This window comes from Macaca fascicularis, chromosome 5 (genome assembly GCF_037993035.2).
Source record: "Macaca fascicularis isolate 582-1 chromosome 5, T2T-MFA8v1.1".
Classification (NCBI taxonomy): domain Eukaryota; kingdom Metazoa; phylum Chordata; class Mammalia; order Primates; family Cercopithecidae; genus Macaca; species Macaca fascicularis.
In genome coordinates this window covers 190557264-190571698 of record NC_088379.1, presented here as the reverse complement: position 1 = coordinate 190571698, position 14435 = coordinate 190557264, and the positions used below count along the sequence as shown (strand labels likewise).

Genomic DNA, 14435 nt, shown 5'->3' with positions numbered 1-14435 from the left:
CCCTGGCTCATATAAAAAAGAGTTCTTCAGGAGAGCGGAAAAATCAGAGCACTTCCACTATCGGTGAAATGTGTAGAAAGATAGCAGAAGCTACCCTCCTCAAAAAAACGATGAGTTTGATGAAAAGAAATTAACAAGCTGTGTGGGTGTGCGGCACATGATCAGCCATGCTTGCTAAGTCTGTCTGTTGGTTGTTGCTATGGCTACGAAAAGCCAGTGGAACCCAATGAGCTGTCTGCAGCAGTGCTGAGAGGACCAGCCATTTTACTTATGGAAAACAGTGTGGCATATTCTGCTGAGCTTCACCCTGGAAGAAGCCTGTTTTATACATCTCTTCAGGGAAGAGAGAAGCAATGGGCATGTTAGTATACAATGATCACAGCCACGCAGGCCTGCAAACTGCCGTTTGGACAGGCTGTTGACTGCTGTTCCAATTAGCTGATTGGAGAACGTGGAATGCAGAGTGATAATGCTGCGTATCTGCTATCAGGCAGCAGCACAGGTTTTTGTCTTGGGAAGGCAAGCTTTCCCTGCAATATTATCTCAGCAGTTCCCTAGCTGCTTACCCTGAAAACGAGGGATCCAAACGGAGGGTGTTGCCCTCTCTCTGCTAAGGCTGGTCCTGTGCGTGGTTGTAGCATATGAGCGGCAGGTCTGAAAAAGCAGGTGTGTGCTGGGACGGGCACTGGACTGGAACGCAGGCGGACGCTCTCGGGTTTACCTGCTTCCTGTTAACAGATTGTGGGCTCCCAGGGCATATGTCTGCACGCTGAGGCCGAGGCGGAGAAAGGGCTTCCTGGGCATCCCACCACACTGACAGAGGTAAGCTTTTTTGACCTTTTTGAAAGCACAGCATAAAAATAACTGGGGCAAAACTTGGCCTGAAAGATTTACATTGATTGTGTGATTTGGATTTACCAAACACACATAGACACACACACACACACAAGACACACACATTTCTAGAAAATAGTATCAGAGACAGAGTGGTTTCAATGAATTTTGGTTCTAGCAATTGGAAGATAAAAAACATGACCGATATGCTTTGGGGTGTAAAACCAGTGTTTGCTGTTTGAACAGACTACGATAGCTTGTTCTGAACCGTCTTCACAGCCAACAACATTTCTCACTTGTGAACAATGGATTCTTTTGTGACCTGCACTTTGACTTGTATTCAGAGAACTACATGAAAAAGCGGTGGCACATAAATTGTGAAGCATTTCTTTTTAAGCCTCGTAAATGATTTATTTAACTCTTAACACACCTATGTACACATTTAAATTAAAGAATGCTGTTCTCTATGTAGGTCATAATAGCCAGTGGATTTTGTACTTGCTTACCCTGGACTGAGTGTCCTGGTGTCCTGTTTGATTTAGCTGGGGTAGTTGTAAAGCAAACAGTGTAGGTATTGGAAGCTGTTCACACCTCCTTCCCGAGTATCTGCATGCCTTGCTGGCCCAGAGCACAAGACCCCTATTGTGCTCCCCCGGCTCAGAATCCAAGGAAAGAAAGGAAGCGAAGTCTGTGCATTGAGCTGTAGGACAGCTGAGGTATGTGGCAGTAAAACTTCTTTTCTTGCACAATTTTTCTCACAAGCAGATAGGTTTCAGAGAGAGTGAAACCAAAAATACCACACACCTCATACAAATGTGCGCTCATACTTGCAGCAAATGTTTGCTGTCAGTTGCTTCATAATAACAGCACAGACCCTGAATTGCAGGAGGAATTGCCTTGTAGTGAGTATTTCCTTGATTTATAGTCTCTTAGGAACAAAGCTATTACTGTGGATTGAAACTGGTCAGTCAAATCAAAATCCCTGGTAAGGAAATGACCAAGTAAGGATCAGATTCTGTTTCAGCAAACTTTTCAGCTTTACCCAAGTCAGTTCTTTTGTTATTTTGTTGTTTTGTTACCAAAAATGTCAGATCACTTATAATACTATTGAAATTATTTAATAAAAATGTTTGGTTGAAAACTTTGAATAAAACCCCTGTCTCCAAAAGATGGAATCTACCACGAAATTTAAAATAAGTAGTAACTGAGATCTACTTCTAAGAAGTTTGTTTTTATTTGCTACCTTTTTCCTCAAAAATCTGGATGACACGAGAGTCTCTTTAGAATTTTAAGTATAATTTTCACTGATAGATATGAGCATGAACCACCTGTTTCACAGATGTAGCTATGTTAATAGGTCCTAAGATAAGAGAGTACTAAAGCATAGGAAAATAGTTTTCAAAACTTTTGTTCTAAATGTCAAAATAGTCAAACTATAAAGATACAGACTAAGAATCTCAGTGGAGCGAACCACGTTCAAATGTTTAATGATAAGTGTATGCCTATGTGGGTCATAGGGGATAAAATGGTGACATGACGGCCTTGTACTTCGTTATGTTTAACATTCAGAGGAAAACTAAATGAACAGACTTAATTCTGAGTCCAATTCTATGAGTAAAAATATCAGCTAAGTAAGTGATTCTATATGAGCTGAATGAAAGGTAGAGAAAATCTCTCTCCAGTTTAATTTCCTTCAAAGCTTTGCATTGCCAGAGGATTCCTTAGAATTGACACAGTGCAAAGACCTGCAGCAAGCACCTGATTTCCTATTAATTTTTCTTGGGGGAGCCTTTAGAAGAATGAGGTGTAGAAATATCCAGGGCACACCTGACTGCTGTGTCTGTTGCCTTGATGGTGGCACCAGGTGAGACAAGAACCTTAGCCCATGGGAAGAATGGCACACACTTCATTCTTGTGCAATTTCTTTCCTATGTTTGTATCCTTTTAAGATGACTTGCTATAAAAAGATAAGCATTTTAAGTTCAATTCTGCATAGCGCATCAACATGGTTAATAATTCAACAATTTTGAGAACCAGATTCAGAGACATAATCTCTATCTTTCAAGACTTAGCACCTTGATTTATAGTCTCTTAGGAACAAAGCTATTACTTTGCTTATGGCTATTTTTAGACTCTTATTTTCTGCCACTTTCCAACTCTTCTGCTGGCAATATCAAATATTCCGGAATTTCCAAAACACACTGTATCAGATTTTTTTTTTTTTTTTGCAAATGCAATGCCCCCTGAAGAGTCATTTCCTTTAAATCTCCCCTGCAGTGACAGCTGCTTTCATACGCCCTTCAAGTCCAGCTCAGACATCCCCCCACAAACTGTCCCCCACCCTGTTTGGCTGTATCTGAATCTTCTAACTTTCTGTCTACTGCACCATATTGCATTTGTCTCTGTTCACAGCCTTCCAGAGCTTTCCTGGCCTCTGATTCTAAAGTACTTTGTCCCGTGTCCAGAATTTGGCATTCAGACATTGTACTGGTAACTTCAGACTTCAATATTTTCCTGTTAGTTACTGTAAATATACACTTGACCTAGAAATAAAGTCCTAATACTGCCTTTTATCAAAGAAACTCAAAACATTTGAAAAACAATGAGGCTGTCATTTTTCTGCTTTAAAAATATGACTTCAGGACCCCAATTTCATGAAAGCTACAACTGTCCTATAATAGATCCAAATTTCCTGAGGGAAAATTTTACAATGTATGTTTTAAACAAAACAACTTGAATGTTTTAGTATATGGATAATAGTATTTTTCTATCCATAGCTATTATAAAATGTATAGAAAAATCCCTATTACAAATTTGTTGTGGAATCAGACTATTTAGAACTAATGCTGAATTGATGATGATTAGCAGCCAATTATAATGTAAGACACTTACGAAGTTGTTTTTCACTCTGAAACCAGGAGAAAGTAAAGGTCGTGAACTGGAAAGAGATTAAATAATTGAAACGAAGTCTACAATAGCAGCATTTCTTTTAATGTTCCTAAATAAACTAAAAGGTGACTGGAAATCACTAGTTATGTTACACTAGTTATGTTACCCTACAACTTGAGTACCTGGGTGAGGCAGCGAATATTCTCTTAGTGTCACACTTGACACAGATATAGGTTTGGTTATAGATACTTCCTACCCTCTGTTCCATATTAGATAACATTATTATTATTTTTTAAATAAGCCTGATTTCAGTAGCCTTTTTATGAAAAAGCTACCACAATCAAAAATAAAAATGTACCCATAATTTTATGAAGAAGTTATACATAATTCCTTGTCTTTAAGATAACTGTGTTGAAAGCAAAAGTTCTAATTAATACTGTATGAATTTTTGCATATAAAGTAGAACTGATGAGGAAGTTTAAAATGTCCTGATATTTGGAATGAGAAAGTGAAATATTTAGGAAATTATTTAAATTCATATTTCTAGACATTATGGCATTCATTCCAGCATTGAGTTTTCCAATAAAAGTAAGATAAATAGCAATTCTTAATTATCATGCTGTCCTTTAAAGCTTTATTTTGGCTATCTTCCAGCTGATTTTAGTGTACAGCATGCTATAATTAAATAATAGCTAAAGTTGGAATTGGTTCTATTCATCTTAAGGACTAATCATGTTTAATCAATTATTTTAAATTGTATATAGTAATTAGATTTCAGAAACCATGATTTTGTAATATGCCTGGACTGTTTCTAACATTTTCTGTTTTAAGTCACTTACAACGTTTTTAAAGGCCTCAGTTATGTCTAACTACATTGATAGCGTAATGAAATGAGTTGCACTTGGATTTTATAAAGAAGAGTTGTGATATATGATTGTGTTAGATAACTTTCTGCAAGTTCCTCAAACTAACAATTTAATTATGGATATGCTTATTAAATTCTAAACTGCTACTGTCAAGTGGAAAAATACAGATAAACGTGTTTTCAAAATATGTTTTTCTGTATTATTTCTGAAAAACTCAAGATGTGCATGTAGTAAAAAGGAAACCCTTCTGTAACTATTGAGTTCTGAATATTGGCAAATAAGAATTTCAGCTTAAGTTCAATTAAGATGATATTTGCTGAATAAATGACAGGCAACCAGCAAAGACAGGTTTTTCTCTTGGTGTTGTGCAGCATGATATATCCATAGGGAGCGCTACCACACTTCACTACACCCTGACCTTCAAAACTGAAATCTACTAGTTTACCAAGTAGGAATTTTGGCCAAAAAAAGCAGTGGTTTCCTCTTCCCTATACAGGTGAGGCTTACATAAATTCAGCATTAAATTCTGTTCCTTCAAGAAGCATTATTTGATCAAAAATTCAGAAAGCTTTCATTTTCCTGAATCCAATCAAGGGTCTTACTTTCAAAGAAAATTTTCCCACCTCGAAAACACAAAAACAAAATAAAAAAGAAAGAAAACAAAAAGCCCTGGTAATGTTCTCATTATAGTTTCTAATTTCTCTTTATATATTCATATTATAATTTAGGGAAATTTATTTGTAATAAAGAACATTAGTTGAAAGTCTCAGTGATTTTTTTTCTGCTCATTTATACTGTTGCCTGCTTATTAAATTTTTGATTTTTAAAATTCAATTAGAAATTCAGTTTTTCTCTCTTCCCTCTGAGATGTTTTCCCAGTGCTTAAATTACAAATCTTATAATGAATTATATCCTCTGCTTTGCATGGGAGAGTTCATCCAATCCATTATTAGAAATAATTCTTCTTTTCCGGTTCCTTGTCCTAGTACATTTTTTCTGGAATAGTTGAACTTGAGGACAGGGGCAACATACACCTGTCAGGTTCCAAATCTTCTGATGGTCTATTCAATTCAGCATCCCTCAGAGACTAATATAGCTGCAAGGATCAGCTGCAAGGAGTCCAATGAACTATAGCAAAAATAGGCTTCTAGCCAAGAGCTGTGCCACTTGTGAAGATCCTATAAGAAAGAGTACAAGCATGGGATGCTGTGAAGAATGGCAAGTGTTTTAAATGCACAGAAAAAAAAAATACATTCAAATGAGATTGTAGCTATGTTGGAGAAAATTTATTAGTAGAAATGTTCATGCTAGTCTCCTGTAAACAGAAGTCCCTGTACTTACTTCCCGCCGAGGACAGCTAGCTTCTTGGAGGCACTGAGTCCTCTGAAGAGGTGACACCACAGAGGCCACAGCCTGGCTGGCGGAGACACACTTCATTAAACCTTCGGCTGCACGGAGAATCCTCTTCCACCTATTGAGAGGAGTCAGTGACTTCTGCCTCATTGGGTCTTTTTAATACCAGATCTTTATACTTCATACAGGTGGCCTACACTTTATACCACCAAACAATGAGAGTTTAAGAAAGCGACACTCGGCTGCTTAAAGTGAGCCTTTTTGGTAGATTATCAAGATGCCTTTACACCTAATTATTTCAGTTCTCTGTGCTAAAGTTAACAAGGGAAAGGAGATTAGATAACAATAACCTCCGCCGTTCTTGTGCTAACTGTGTCATCTGGTGCAGGGTTTGAGCGCTTTCCAAAACACGTACATTTAACCTGTCAGATGTATTCTTGCACTATAGTAAATACTATGTGTTTTAATTTGCTCAATATCTCAAAATCCAGGTTTCACAATTTCTATAGCATAGTATTACTAGTAGTTAAGATGAAAATGGTGTAACTACTTGGTTGCTCTGCTACAGTGTGAATAGACCGGTGTTGTTTGATGTACCTAGAGCACCAGACTTAAACCAGTTTACGCAAAGGGAGGTCAGGAGAGTGGTGAATGGCAAGAGAATGGAAAAAGGTACAGGTTACTTCTGCAGAACAAAAGTTACAGGGAAAATCAACTCGCTTTAGAATGGCAGCCGGAACAGACAGGCCCTCAGCAAACAGGTCAACATACTGCATATTCAGTCAGTATTTGATGAATGAATGAATGGCTCACAGCAATCAGATCTTCCCCAGTGTTGTGCTCATGCTAACACAAGATTAGAAAATGCTCTTTGAATTTAGAGATAAAGTGACAATTCAGACATTTTTCTGATTTTTTTTTAAATCATAAAACAAAGGAGGAGAAAAAACGCATGAAAATTTTTAAAAGGCTATTATTAAAAATATATAGATATATAGTCTCCCTGGTGAGAAGCACTATACTTTAACAATTATATAAGACAGAAATATTACCAGAAGCATAGATAAAGCTCAAATGCAGCACATCATATAGTGAATAATTCAGAAGAGAAGAAAAACTGATTTCTAATCTCTACTTTTTTTAAAGCCTCTTGGTACAGTCACATTCATCAAGAAATATAATCAACCTAAAGAGTTAAAATTTTCTTTTTTAAAATAAGAAAGAAAAGTTTAAATCCAGAGTTGTAAAATTGAAGATCTTTATTTTAAGGCTTTAGAATATAGTTGAACAGAGAGTTCAAGATAGAAAGAGGTATCAGTCTGGGAAGATCTTTTGAAGTTAAAAAAAACCATAGAAGCTGCAAGACCTTATATAGTCAATCAAAATATCTGCTTCTGATTTAACTCAAGAAAACAATAGAAACCTATTAACTAGTTTCAATCAACTACGCAAAAGATTATTCAAAAAAATGTTCAATTTGTTCACTCCAAAGGATATTGATAATAATAATAATTTATATAGATTTTACTCTGTACTAGCTACTATCCCAAGAGTTTTATGTATATTAACTTTTAATGAAAAATCTGGAAAATCACAAAATCTACAATACCAAATACTAAAAAGTAGGGACTTTTAAGGACATTTACATTGGAATTTCTCAGAAACATTTTCTGCAATCTTAAGTTATTTCCCAGAGTGGGATTTAACAAACGTCACATTTAATCACTTTGTCTTAGATGCTCCGATACCACTTTACATATTGTATTATTTTTATATCATGTTAATGAAGTTTTTTGACGTGTCCAGTCTTCCCATGTGAAAGTGACCTCCATGGGAGAGCCGTGTTGTTTACGTGTTTTTACCCATCATCTTGCCATGTCCACTACCAAGACTGAATGAAGGATGGGTGAATAACTAGGCCAAGCAGGTTATTGTAATAAAATTTACACCCGAGGAAAGGGACGTGGTGAAAGCAATGTAAACTGTGTGTAATTCCATGTGACTTTCATCATGAGAAAACTAATCTGGTCTACGTATCTTTAAATGTTTGTTTTGTTATGGATTCTTTGTTTGTTTTTGGTTAGTGTGCTTTTTGGATAAAACACTAAGCTAAATATCAAAGCAACCCTTTTTAAGTCATCGAGACTTTTTCAACAGAGGAAATCATGACGCAACCAAAAATGATTTGGCTCATTTAAACCACTTGTAGAATTTTTCCTCAGAATTTAACCTTTTGAACAACTTAACTACGCATGAGTTATGTCTGACAGTTAAGAAAATAATAAAAATATGAGAAGGCATACTTATCTTCTTTGTCAGAGAAACCATATCTATTTTGGGAAAAGGGCTTTCTTAGGGCAATAACTCAGATGACTGATAATATATCCTGAATTCTTTCACACTCACTTTATTTAGAAACATAACTTTTTATATGATATGTGTTCTGAAATCTGATTATGTCACTCACTGACTTCCTTTCCACCACAGATTTAATTTTACAAGACTAATATAACTCATTTATATAATGATTAATATGGCTTTTTTAATTAAAAAAAGTCTTCCTTCTAACGTGTGCCAAGAAGTTTGACTACATTTTAAATTAATTTTTAGATTTATTGGCAGAAGAGCAGAATCACCCTCATGTTATAAAAGCAAATGACAATCAAAACCATAAATAACATAGTTTAGTTTGAAAACTCACCTTCCTGTTGACCCGAAGTCCCAAATGTCCTGTCAGTGCTTTATATTGATAGTTATCTGGTAAAATGATTGGATCTATGTATTACTATGTGGTATAATATTACATCATAATGATTTTCAACCCTAAGCTTGTGCTTCCTTTGAAGATCGAATTAGGAAAACATACCCTTAACACTGTGCCTCACCTTTTGTGGCTCTGGTATTTAATTTTGCAACTGTCAAGAACAAAAAGATTATGATCATAAAATTATGTTTCCTGGGGAATGTTCTGTTTATGAATTGCCTCATTCCCAGGCTCCTCAGTCATGGTATTGTCTTCTGCCTTTAGCCCAGCCTGTGAGAAGAGGTGTTGGATTTGCATGGTGCAGAAAAGGCCTGGGAGGAGGACAGAACAGGAGCTTAAGGATAGGACCCAGAGTGACTCTGGCCCTTTAAGTATTTGTTACCAATGGGATCACTCAACCACTAGAGCTTGTGAGTTCAGTAGGAATTAGGAAAAGTGTTGCTTTGAAATTCAAATGTTTCTATTTCCAATCAAAAGCAAAGCGTTGGAGAAATCTGCATACACTCTAGTTAACCCCTCAGAGAGTGAAAGAGTATTTTATTTGGTCAGCAAAACAGAATGGCCCCTTGTTGATTGACATGGAGAAATATCACCCCTTTAAACGTCAGATTATTAATTTGTCAGTGCATTCTCTTGGGAAATCAGAATTTCATCAGGCAAGTGTCATGACAGGTGACAAATGATTTTTAAGACTGTCACCAAACTATATCTGCCCAACAAACAGATCAGTACCATGAGTTCCTAACTGCCAAGTGGCCCACAGTATCTGCAGTTTGCCCTCCTGGTAGATGGGCTTGAGCAGGCGGTGACGAGTTCTCTGCTCTCCTCTTCCAGACCTTGAAGACTGTTGTCCCGTTTGTTAGTATGTTAATGTAAGTTAGCTGATGTGTCCTTTCTAATTTGTTTGGTATTGAAAGGATGGTCTTGATAGGGAAAGTAGAGAATGAGAAAGACCTAAGTTCTGGGTAAAACATAACAAGTGGCCAGACCCAACTGTGGATGTCGAAATTGTAACTGTATATTAAAAAAAGATACTTGCATTTTCACATCATTTGCTTATTCATTTATTACACATCCATCAAGGACCTCCTATGTGTTTAGAGTGGAGGAAAAGATGAGAAAATAAGCCAGGAAGTCATTGAAAGAGCTTACAGTTTAGTGCAGGAAGACAGGAACGCTACTTACTATAATTTAAGATAGAAGGTGATGGAGTGCTATAAGGGAGATATAATCAATTTATTTATTCCTTCAAAAGACATGCGCAGAAGTAACTTATACAATAAAGAAACTCTTTGATCATCTCAAGCGATGGAGTTCCAGAAGATGATAATACATTGCTCAGAGAAGGGAAGTTTCTTAGAGGATCAGGAAAGATGAATTAGAGAAAATGGTATTTTAATTGGGGCTTGAACAAGGTGGGAGTTTGACAATAGTTTGGAAATGCAAGCTTTGTAGCATCAAGAATTGTTTTATACAACTCACATTTATTTGGCATCCACTCAGTGCTTTCATGTAAATTGTTGAGTCTGGCTCAACAACTCTGGGAGGTACGCACTATCGTCACTGTTTCACATGAGAAAAGAAGAAACTGAGGCTCAGGGAAATGCTCATTGGGTTTTACCTGTTATGAGTCAGTGGCCAACTTTGAGATGAACTTTTTGGAAAGAACTTTGTTCTTGACAGTTGCTAAAGTGCTGAGATTAAAGCACACGGAAAGATTAAGAACTCTGTTTACAACTCAAGAGCATCACACACACACACACACACACACACACACACACACACACACATATAATTCAGTTAAAAAATGAGCAAAGGGCTAAAATAGTTTTCCAAAGAAGACATACAAATGGCAAACAGGCATATGAAAAGTTGTTCAACATCACTAATCATCACGGAAATGCAAGTTAAAACCACAATGAGACACCACCTCACACCTGTTGGGATGGCTATCACCCAAAAGTCAAAAGGTAACGAGTGTTGGTGAGGATGTGGAGAAAAGGGAGCCCTTGTAAGCTGTTGATGGGAGTGTAAATTGGTACAGACATTCTAAAAAATTGTGCAGTTTCCTCAAAACATTACAACTAGAACTACCATATGATCTAGCAACCCCACTTCTGGGTATACATACAAAGGAAATGAGTAAATATGGAAACAGCCTAAGGACCTGTCCATGGGTGAATGGATAAAGAAAATGTGGTGTATATACAAACAATGGGAAATTATTCAGCCCTAAGAAAAGAAGAAAATCCTGCCATTTGCAACAACATGTATGCTAAGTGAAACAAGTCAGACAGAGAAAGACAAATACTGTATAATCTCACTTACATGTGGAGTCTAAATGTTGATCATAGAAGCAGAGTCAAATGAGTGGTGGTTGCCGGGAATTGGTGGGGGGAGGAAAATGAGGTCAAAGGGCACAGACTTTCAGTTATAGGACAAATAAGTTCTGAGGATCTCATGCAGCATGGTGACTGTAGTTAATAAAACCGCATTGCACACTTGCAGCTCGCTAGGGGAGTAGATCCTAAATGTTCTTACCATACACAAAAAAGATAACGATGAGAAGTGATCACTAACTTGATTGTGGTGATCATTTCACAGTACACACATCAAAGCAGCCCATGGTGCACCTTAAATGTCTGCAGCTTTGTCAATTATACTTCAATACATCTAGGGAGAAAATGGAGTATGTTTTTAAGGGTGTGGAAGAAACAGGTGCAACTAGGAAATAAAAGGATGGAGGGGGCCCAGCTAAGAGAGCAGAAAGAAAAGAGGAGAGAGGGAGAGAAGTGAAGAAATGGGTTTGTGATGGCAAAGAGCTAAGCCCACACAGAGCCCTGGGGAAGGCACTAGCAGCAGAGAAGAAAGTTGCAAGGGAAGCAGGGCAACCCCAGCAGCAAGATCCCAGGGAGGGCAGCAAAGAGATAGGCCCAGGGACCAAGGACAGCCCAGCTGACAGAGGGCAGACTGCGACCTCTGGGACACTGGAATGAATTGAGCAATGAGCTCCACTGCTGAGAGCCAGAAGGATGGTCAGAGAAGTTCCCAGCGGACGCCCAGGAACGGCACTGACTCACACTTTCCTCCTTTATATACTGCGTCTGAAAGTCAAAGACGCATTTAAAATTATTATATAAATCTCTGTGACTTAGAAAGTCTGATGTAGGTGAGATTTCTTGGATTCAGTCTTTTTCATTGAGGAGAATATGTTATGATTGCTAATGGTTAGAAGCATGAACTTTTTTGTATGTTTTTTGAGATGGAGTCTCGCTCTGTGGTCCAGGCTGAAGTGCAGTGGTGCGATCTTGGCTCACTGCAACCTCTGCCTCCCCGGGCTCAAGAAATTCTCCTGCCTCAGCCTCCTGAGCTGCTAGGATTACAGGTGTGCACCACCATGCCCAGCTAATTGTCGTATTCTTAGTAGAGATGGGTTTCACCATGTTGGCCAGGCTGGTCTCGAACTCCTGGCCTTAAGTGATCCGTTCTTAACCTCCCAAAGTGCTGGGATTACAGGCGTGAGCCACTGCACATAGAAGCATGGACTTTGGACTCACACATTGTCGGGTGGGAGTTCTGGTTTAGAAACCTGATTGCAGTGAAGTGAGCCGAGGTACAAAACCTACAAAATGCCACAGTTCCCTCATCTAATTGAGTGTCATCATAGTCCCAGGCATTAAAGATACGTGTGTTGGATATCGATGAGAGCACTGCATCTGACATAAAGAAGGGTCTCACACACGTCAGCCACTGCTGGTGTTGGTTTTTCCTGGGAGTTTATAGAAAGACTGTCTTCCAAATTCCCGTGCTCTAGTTACTCGTCTCTAAGTAAACTCTGGAGTCTTGAGAAGTCATGCACGTGTGTAGTTTAAGGGATGAGCAGCTGCTTCTGCCACTCTTTAGGGAGATCCTAGGCCCCACTACAGTTCGTGTGAAGTGTAAGTCTCAGCGACCTCAGCGGGACTCTAATGCTCATCCTACCATTTGCAGTGTTCGATCTGTGGTGTTAAAAGACTCAGGCTTCCCCTCTTACATACTATTTGTTAGAAAAGTCCCCAAACTATGTGCCCGGTCTGCTACCACTATAGCCAGTGTCACTGGGCATCTCACTATTCTCTGACTGTAGCTGGTACAACAGCAGCAACAGGTTCTCTAGAATGCAGACAATAGAAAGGAGTTGCTAGATTTGTCAAACTTTAAGTGGACCTAATGTTTATCGTTTTGGCATGTTGGGTGGCTCTTCTTGGTGGAAGGCTCACACCTGTGACTGACTCCAGAGCTTCTGCTTACCAATGTCAGAAAACTGGGTTTAGAGTGTTTCCTCTGAGCGTTCCTTCATGAGCCCTTACGAGGCAAAGTCTCCTTCCCTATTTCCAAGATGGATACTTTGGGAAGGTAACACGTTCCCATTCTCAAATTGATGTCAGTACATTTATGTTACATTTTTCTCTAGTTTCGTAGCAGTGAGGGAATAATGGGAATTTATATAAATAAAGCACATGAGTATTTCAAGTTAAAAAAAAAAAAAGAAAAAGACTTAGGCTCCTGGGTGGATCAGGCCAGTGGGTCGATGGTGATGCTGTTAACCAAAGTGGGAATGGAGAAGACCTGGTTTGCTTTGATTTTGATATCAGGGCGAAAACGTTGAGACACGTAGAACTTTCTATCTTTGCTGGAAACACTGGTGAGCAGTGGGCAGTGCTGTTCTGGTTATCAGAAAGAAGTGGGGCAAATCGGGGCCTCACAGGTAGCCTAATTCAAGATATGGACTGAGGGTTGTATATATATAGCTTAATTAAGCATATATACTAGCTTTCAAGAGCCTTTTTTCTGATAAGAACATGTTTAATTAATAAAAGACTATGATGATGTCTTTTAAGTCACCCTGCAAAGAAAGAGCCACATTTTTAAAAAACGAGGAGTTTTAAAAAGCTGTTAAGTGTGGTTGCTAAGTACACTTAGGATAAATGTTGAAACTGCCTCCATGAGTTTTTTTCTGCTTGTCACACATGAATTTTAAAAGCAACTCGTAATCTTTTTTTCTTTGTTTAAAAAAGTAATACAGGATTTGACCGGCCTAAATGTCATTATCAGGAAGAAATAATGCAAGTTAAAAAAACCCAGGATATTGGGCCAATTTTAGTGATTTTATAGAGTTTGATATTGAGCAAAAGTTACTTATTTTCTGTTGAAGTTGTTAGAATTGCAAGTTTATTCTGGAAAAAATAAATAAGGATTAAGATAATACAGTGTCCCAAAGAGTTGTGGGAGGATTGAATGGATTATGTATTCTAATTGTGCAGGGCGAGGTCTGGCGTGTGGGAGATGCTGAACAAATGTGAGCCGGCATTACTATCATTCTTGGTGTATGCATGCGTTCATGTAAAAGGCACACACTGTTCACCTCTATTCTCCAGGCTGTGTATGTTCAGTGGTGACTAGTCGACTTGCTGCTCTTGGTGACTGTTCAGTCTTTGGGATGAGGGAGGGGAAACTGATAATCCCGCAGCAGCACAAGTGCCGAGGCACAGAGTAGGGTGTGACTGACCCTCCTGGGCAACTTCAGTGTGTGCATGGTGAAGGCAGGGGCTTTAGATGGAGAAAGCATTGTCTGCAGGTGAACACGGCATGAAAGCATGTTGCAGGCTGGGTGGTGCGTCTGGAAAGTAGGAACAGTGGGGAGAACCGGGCATGGGGTGGTGTGGGGGGAATAGAAGAGCTTTGCAGTC

General features: G+C 38.5%; 1 protein-coding gene across 47 annotated transcripts in view; it reads left to right on the top strand.

Moving 5' to 3' along the window:
* Positions 1-287: 287 nt before the first annotated feature.
* The window catches only part of SORBS2 (sorbin and SH3 domain containing 2), a 227215-nt gene continuing 213067 nt past the window's right edge, over positions 288-14435 (top strand). For all 47 annotated transcript variants that reach the window (XM_065545771.1, XM_065545763.1, XM_074040894.1 and 44 more), the window contains exon 1: positions 288-822. The gene's annotated coding sequence lies outside the window, so the exon portion shown is untranslated. The remainder of the gene's footprint in view (positions 823-14435) is intronic.